We start from the raw sequence: 8,222 nt of genomic DNA, 5'->3' as shown, positions 1-8,222 counted from the left end.
TTGATGGTACAACAATAACTGACTTAATATGCTACCAGAATTCTGGGAACAGGAACATTATGAGGCACTGGTCAATTTCTGAAAAGGCTCATTTAAAAGTATGCACAGCAAAATAATTTTTTTCACAAAGCCAGGACTTTATGTTTGAGTGATTGTTAATCATTGGAATAGGACAGGATAGTTCAAGCGCTTCCAGACTACTCTGAACCATGCAATAAATTACACTAAAATGAAATAATGAAATTTGTTTTTTAAAAGAAACCCTATAAAATGCTAATGTAAAGATGTCCTAATATATCTTCTTACACTGATTAATATGACAATCCCAGCCTATCATGATCAGACTCATAGTGTTGCTGTAGCTAGCTGTCATTTATGTCATGTATGGGCATTTAATAATAAAACATTTATTTTCCTTTGTTTACAGGCCTCAAACTATTCTGCAAGGCTAATTTTTATTCTGGCTACAGAATTATATGACCTTGTTAGATAGCCATTATATCCTTTGTTTGTGAATATGTTTAACACTCAAAGGCTTTGCAATAGAGAATTGAAGAAAACTTTTACCTTGGCCTCTCAAATTAAATGTCTTTCTCTTCTTTCTGTATGTAAAACATAGTTGAGAAAAAATGGAAATATTACTATCAGTGGCAGGACCTCTTTTGTGACACATATTTTCCTGTTTTATTTCTTCTCCCTCTTCCCAGAATAGTGAACAAACATGTCAAACCCCTTTTAATTAATCACAAAAATTACTGAAAATTTTTCCCATACTTGACACTGCTTCTATAACTTACAGCATGGGCTGAATTCAAGCGTGACATAAATAATTGTTACCTTTTTTTGTGTTTATTTAGCAGAGCAGCTGTGTATATCTGTGTACACATGCAAGCACAATACTGTATGCATGCTTTTTTGCTGGAACATTGTTGTGGGTTATTCCATACAGTCTCTGAGGGAGAATGGAAATTGAAATTGCATTGCAACAGCAATTTCAAAGAGGAATGGATCCCTGTGCCTGAGGCCAATTTTGAGGAAAGGAAAAGCTGCTTTGCAAAGCAACTTGCAGTCTATACAGAAGCCTATCATGCATTGCACAGGACTGCACATTCCCATAACCTCAACTGAACTTTTCAAATTTTCTTGGTGTTTTGAAAGCTTTACCTCTTAGAATAATGCATGTTTTGCCTAAAAGTGACTTTTATACTGCTCATGGTTGTACAACAAAAGCTTTGCAAGTCATTTGCCTACAGCTTAATTGTTAAAAGACAAATGAGAAGTACAACAGGACAATCTGTTTTTTTATTAAAAATAATTTTTTGGGTGGAGTTGGCTTGATCTGCTATGTTTGATAGGCAGAACACTTGCAGAACATAATGTTTCCACTTTTAAATCTTTTAGAAATACAGCAAAACTATCACTTGGTTCAGTGATGTTTTCTTGTTGCTTTATATCTACAGAAGTGTGGTTCAGATTTTTAAAGATCAGAAATACTTAAATTAAGACTGTGTACTTTTTACACCTCAGCTAGGAAGGGTCCAGATATCTTGGGGAAGACTTCAAATGAACTTCCAATGATCAGAAAAATTTGTCTTGTACAGATTTTTTGGTGTAACTAAGAGGGAAAGTAAAGCCGAGAAAGAAGCCAAACCCTAAGATGACAAAAGCAACAGTCTGTAAAATAACAACTGTTCCTTGTTCTGAGGAGTCCAGTCCAAACTTTAGAGACCATTACACCTAAAATTACTGGCTTATTTGGATGGTGGAAGTAAGCCTTTTTCACAAACTGTATAAAATGCCTCAAAATACCTTGGCAAGGTTTGTAATGAAAGGGAAAATATATTTGTTAAATGAATTGTTTTGGAAAGGAGAACCAGAGAGCATTTGAAGACAGAGGCACATCTTCTGATCTGCTACTGCAATACACAGCTGTTTTGATGTTACAACTTGTGTATCTCTGCTAATTACCTATAATTTTTGTCCTTTGTAGTGTAAAAAAGGCGAACTGGAGGTTCTTTAGATGAATGATATCCAAATGAAATATTGTGAGGTTCTGATTTTAGAAGTCTGATACCTTGTTCTGATCCAGATACAGATTTCTGAGATTTCTAAGTAATAGTTTGTAGCCTGTGGCTTATAGAGAATATCTCATTTTCTGTCTGCTCTGTCATTTTTTCTCTTTGTTATTTTTCTGCAACAGCTATTTTCTCTGTAAATCTTATTACCTTGTCTGCCAAAGAAGAATTCCCTATCATCATCATCCTCCTGGTTTCCTACTAGAGCTGTAGAAAGCCTGCATACTCTGACATCTATTTTTCAAAATCTACAAGCAAGTAGCTTACTACGAACCAACAAAAGTATTGACTTTAAAATTCAGAACCAAAAGAACGTCTAGTTGATATTTTCTATATATTCATGAAGCCATAAAACTGATAGAAATCCTATGTTAAAGATCTAATTTTTGTTCCCCACCCCAGCCTTTACTGGGAAAATAGATGCTTTTGGGTCAGCATTTTTGCCCTTAAGTTAAAAGCAGCTACTACTGGCACCATATTGTGTAGATAAAAGTATTTGTAGGTGTAATTAGAATCACTGGATGAACTGTCTTCTCATAGAAAGGAGAAAAGGTCTTGTTTCTGCTTCAGGTTCTGAAATAAATTTGGTTTTAGATGGAAGCCAATTGCAGAGAAAAAAGATTAACATTTACATTTTTGTGTACTTGGGAGGAGGATAGATTTTGCTTTGTTCTTGGTTAATTGTTTAGGCTAGGTATTAAAATATCAGAGGGAAGAACTTGTGGAGATAGTGCATTTGCTTTCCAGGATTAATGTGTCCCAGATGTAATTTGGGAACCACTTTAGTAGTGGTCCCTGACATTCTTTTGTGTAGGAAGTTAGCTGGTCAAAGTAGAAACTGACCAGGTCCCCACGATTCCCCTCATAAGTGCATATGACAGAAGAGATGTTAATTGATTACAGCAGGAGAACAAGACAACTTTACTACAAATGATTTTATAACTTTTGGAGTTATTAGATGTGAAAGCTTGAACTTCAGGGATCCCTTGGAATGTCTCAGTGAATATTACAAGCTCCATTTGAAGTCTTGCAGAAGTTACAAGGAAGGCAAGTATGTCTGTGGATTTTTCCTGTCTGAGAAAAATAATAAAAAACAATGTTATGACAACAAGCATTTACAGCATAAATAAAATTTTAACCCATTCTATTTTTCTGAGCTGAAATACCTGGGTTATACCTTAAACTAGGTAAGTGCAGAATTGTTGTGAGACAGGAAATGTGTCCCTGGATATATAATGACTGTGAGGAGAAGCACAGACTCCTATTTCAGTAAAAAGTAACATATTCAGTATATTCCCCTAAATTCCCATATACACTAACAAGTGGTGTCCCTCAGATGTCTGTACTGTTACTCCTCAATGTCTTTATTAGTGACATAGTGGGACTGAGTGCACCTTTCCCAGACTTGCAAATGGCTGAGTGGTACAGTTGATATATGTGAGGGATGGGATGCTATCCCTTGACAGGCTTGAGGTAAGGCCCCTCATGAAGTTTTGAGGCAATCACCTGTACTACCAGTGCCATTACAGACTAGATTTAGAGCAGCTTTGCAAAGGATTCAGGGGTACTGGTGGATGAAACCCCAAATATGACCCATGATTGTGGGCTTACAGCTAATCATATCCTGTGCTACATGAAAGGAGGAGGAGTGACCGGCAGGTCAAGGGAGGTGATTCTGCCCCTCTGCCATTGTGAGCCCTCACCTGGAGTAAGTCCACTTATGGGGCCTCCAGCACAGGAAAGATAAGGACCCATTGAATTGGGTCAAGAAATGGGCCACAAAAATATTTTGAGGGCTGGAATACCTTCCATATGAGGAAAATTTGAGAGTTGTGATTATTCAATCTGGAGAAAAGTAGGCTCTGGGAAGACCTTCTTAGATGACCTCTCAGTATTTATAAAGGGCTTGTAAAAATATGGAAAGGATTTTCACTAGGACTAGTATTGTTGGGGCAAGGACCAACCCTTTTACACTGACAGAGTGTAGATTTGGATTAGATGTAGGTAAGATTTTTTTATTATGAAAGGGGTGAGACACTGGAACAGTCTGCCCAGAGAGATTTGGATCCTCCTTCCCTGGAAGTGTTTAAGGCCAGAATGGATGAGGCTTTGAGCAACCTGATCCAGTGGAACCTGATCTACTCACCCTTGGGTGGGGGAGGTAGACGAAATGACCAGTGATTCCAAGAGTCCACCATAAAGGTCAATGGAAATTATGGAGTTATTCAAACTGTCCCATCTACACAGGGGACAAGTATATCCCCTGGGAGGAAGAATGAAGATTTTATTTTAGTTTCCAGTTAATCAGAGGTTTTCTCAAAGTCAAGTTTAGAATTCATGGGGATAATTTTCCTTTCTGGGAAGTTTCTGTCATTTGCTTTCCCATAGTTCAAATCAACCTTAGGGCTGCCTAAACGCTTTATTGTTTAAAACTTTAGAAAAACTTGATATGACCTTTGTGAAAACAGCAGAATTTTTTTCATTTTTTAGACTGTTACTGAATCTTGGGATTAATAAATAAAAATATTGATCTTTAATGAAAATTTCTGTGGGTAGTTTTAAACATAAGGCAGAAATTGCTTTTGTGCTGAATCACTTGAGTCTCATAATGAAATTTTACCCATTTTTCAAGAAACAAAAGGGTTTTGTCTCTACTTGTGCTGTCTCATAGTTAAGAAATTTCCAACATTTGCTGGAAAGCTAATATGAATTGCAAGTAACTTCTGTAAGAAATGATTGTATATAAAAAAAAAGTTCTGTACAACATTCAGTCATGTTAATTTCTGAGAATAAAATTTGCAGCTTTGTAAGTGGCAAGCTGCAGATTTTGAGTCTTTCTTCTAGTCCTGAAGAAGTCTTGCTTCAGGAGTTTATTAGCTAAAAATGTCAGTTTCCAACCTCTATAAAGAGTTCATCTCACCTTTTCTAACCCTCTCAGATATTGCTCCTGGAAATGTAATTTTTAGTGTTCAGGCTTTCAGCTTTAGATTAGAACTCAGATGTTTCATACTAGAAATTGAAAATCTTAACTGCACTCCTATGTCCCATTAAAGGCATTCCCTATTACATCTCATAAATCTATTACTCCATGACTTTTGAGACATTCACTCTCCACATTGGTTTTGCATAATGTGCTAGAGGCCAGAAAAAAGGATCTCAATTACTAAATTGCATATGCTGACTGTTTTCATATATGGTAGAAATTGATATCAAACGATACTGGTTGATGCCAACCAATCCGGTTTGGAAGAATCTCCAGAATTATGTGTGGTATTAATCTTCTAGCTGCCTCACCTCTCTTTGAAAAGGTTTACTCTGATATTCTAAGGATTAAAACTAGATTAACTCTACTGATTTTCATCAAGCTAAAGCTTGAATCAGCATATGGCCTGAGGCACGGGAGCGCTCGAGTCTCTAGATTTGGTAGGGATCAGTTATTTTCCATCAAAGAAAAGAAGTGTCATCGTGAATTGTGTATAATTTTTCATTAACAACTGACTCCCAAGATTATTTCTAAGTCTCCTGTAATCACTCTTATTTTTAACTAATTCTCATCAAATGATGAAAGGGAAGAAGTTTATTTCTTTGTGGAACTACTTTCACTGTATTTCTTAATTTTTCTGGCTTTAGAAGTGCAGTGTATTTGCCTTTCTGCTTAATGGTTAATACACAACTTCAAAGATCTTTCCACAGTTAATCAGCTGTAGGGAGCTGCCTTTCACTATGCTCACTTAGCAAACTGGTCTGATTTCATCTGGTATTCCCACTGTGGGGCAGATGGCAGAAAAGGCTGATATCTGTGCTACTCAGGCATGGTGTCTTCAGATGCCTGCGTCAGAACTGCATAATGTAGAGGAAGGCAATTTTTTGGCTGCTCACTCAAGATAACTCCCTTGAGTGATGAGGCATGTAAGCCTTCAGGCTCAAACCACAGAATTGTTTTGTTTTCCTTGTCTCTGCTCCCTTCCTCTTCTCTCCCTCCATTTCCCATTTTTGATGAATTAGGATATAAGCTTATTAATTCCATTCTGAAACACTTCTGAATGTGAAATAATATCGACTTAGTAATTTCATTCTGTTTCAACAATTGGAACAAAGCAGAATATTCTATTATGTAATACAAGTCACAGTGTATAATAACTGGCAAATGTTGACAACAATCTTACTGTGTTAAAACAAAACACGTAGGCTGCAATCAATCTCCTTTTTAGCTTTCATGAAACCTTAATGTCTGTGTTTCACAAAAAGCTGCAACTATGATTCTAATGTAAAAAGAAATCTTGAATGAGATTTCTTTTCTTTATGTTATTAATATTATTCTGCTTAGTCTTTTTAGCTTGTGTAGTGACAATAGAGAACACAGTTTGGTCTCATTTCTTTTAATATTCTTTCTATTCTGTGAATATTAGGTCCAAAGCAGCTCAAAGCAAAAAGACCTCTGGATTGCCAGATAAATTTCTATTGTAGAGTTCAAAACTTTAAAGGCCCTAAATGATTCTTTATACTTATTTGCATTGGATTTTAAGTCTGTATGTTATTTGCTGAACTTCATTTTTAAAATCTAGTATAAGATAATAGCTTAAATAAAGTACTGTAAAATAGTGAGGTTCTTGACACATTTCTTGAAGGACTGTGCACTCTGAAGTTTGACTTAGTTATGACTATGTGTCAGCTTTGCCTTTAATATTTACAGATAGTGGATGATAAAGACAACAAAAGACTTCTTCTTTTCTGAGTCAGAAAGAACATATTAGCTCCCTAGGTACTCATTATATAATCCTTCAAAGGTGGAGAAAGGTGTTAAATTCCAACCCCTCCTTCAGCTGAGTCATTTTGTCATTGATGTGCTACTAACAGAGTTACATCCAGTTAAACTGCAAGCAAAGTAATTCAGAGTGTGGTCTGGTGTGAAGGTTGTAACCCCACTCCAGAATGCTTGTGCCCCATGTCCTTTGAATGCGTATTTTTCCTGCTGTAACTGGCTCACTGTCCTTCAAGTTGCCGTCTCTCAAGGAGCTTACTGTTTTCAGCTTTAGGGAGCTAAAATAGCCTGCCAAAACTCCTGCAAAACTACATCTCTTGCCATGGTTTGATTTGTTTCACTGTAGGAAGTCTAAGAAAGGGACCTAAATGTCTAATTCCAGAACAAGTATTTTTTGTTGATTCTGGGATGTCTGATAGCTCTTGACAAACTAAAAGAGGTGAGGGAACAAGAATGAAAAAGAAAGTGGAATCCTTCCTGCATTTTAGAAAGTGTTTGCACTGATTGTAATTACAAGGGAATCTATAGAAATAAATAGATGAGAAATTAATCTGTAGAAATCAATAGAGGATTCCAGTTCTCTTTCTGACTCTCTCCTTTTCTGTTCGTTTTTCACAATCTTCATGGTATATAAGCAAAGATGGCCTTTCAGGTCATCTGCTTTTATGAAAGTTCCTATATAGAGAGAAATTTGGCCTTCGTTTCTGTGTCTTCCTTATACATCAACATGGGGAGAACAGATATGGTGGTGTCAGGGTATGGAAGAATTTTGTCTGCTGATGGAATGTGCAGATAGAGGGAAGAGGAATCATAGTTTGTAGAATACAGAGCTTTGTCATGACTAGGTGTGATTTTGAAGGGACCTACACAGACAGTTAAATTTTTTCAAGTCCAAATTCATGTCAGTGGAAATTCTGCCAATCAATCTACTGTCCCAAATTTGATTATTTTCTGAAATGTTCATTGGTACCTTGAGAATTCAGGAGAAATCAAAGGTCTCCATAATAGGAGCTGCTATAACTCAGTTCTCATTCTTTGGAGGTTCTCCAAGAAGAAAAGTAGCAAACCAGGTAAAGTGGGATTGAAATAACTTAGCAGGATTTATGGAGCTTGATTAAGAAACTAGGTTTCACATTTCATAATTTGGATTTCTGATTACATTGCTGTGAAAGCCATAATTTTATATCAAAAAGTCATATCTATGCCATATAATACCTAGAGAAATTATGAAAAGCTAATGCACAGTTGAAGTGAAAGGTGATGATATGAACAAACATGCATTATCCAGTCTAAGTTTTCTAACAGCATTTTTTTTATTAAACTACATATATTTAATGATTTTAATGTACTTGATTAGGGCTTATTTGTAACAAACACAGACATCT

The sequence above is a fragment of the Agelaius tricolor genome, unplaced genomic scaffold (genome assembly GCF_023055355.1).
Source record: "Agelaius tricolor isolate 1412-34295 unplaced genomic scaffold, bAgeTri1.0.p SCAF_2, whole genome shotgun sequence".
Classification (NCBI taxonomy): Eukaryota; Metazoa; Chordata; class Aves; order Passeriformes; family Icteridae; genus Agelaius; species Agelaius tricolor.
Note: the sequence above shows the minus strand (reverse complement) of the source record.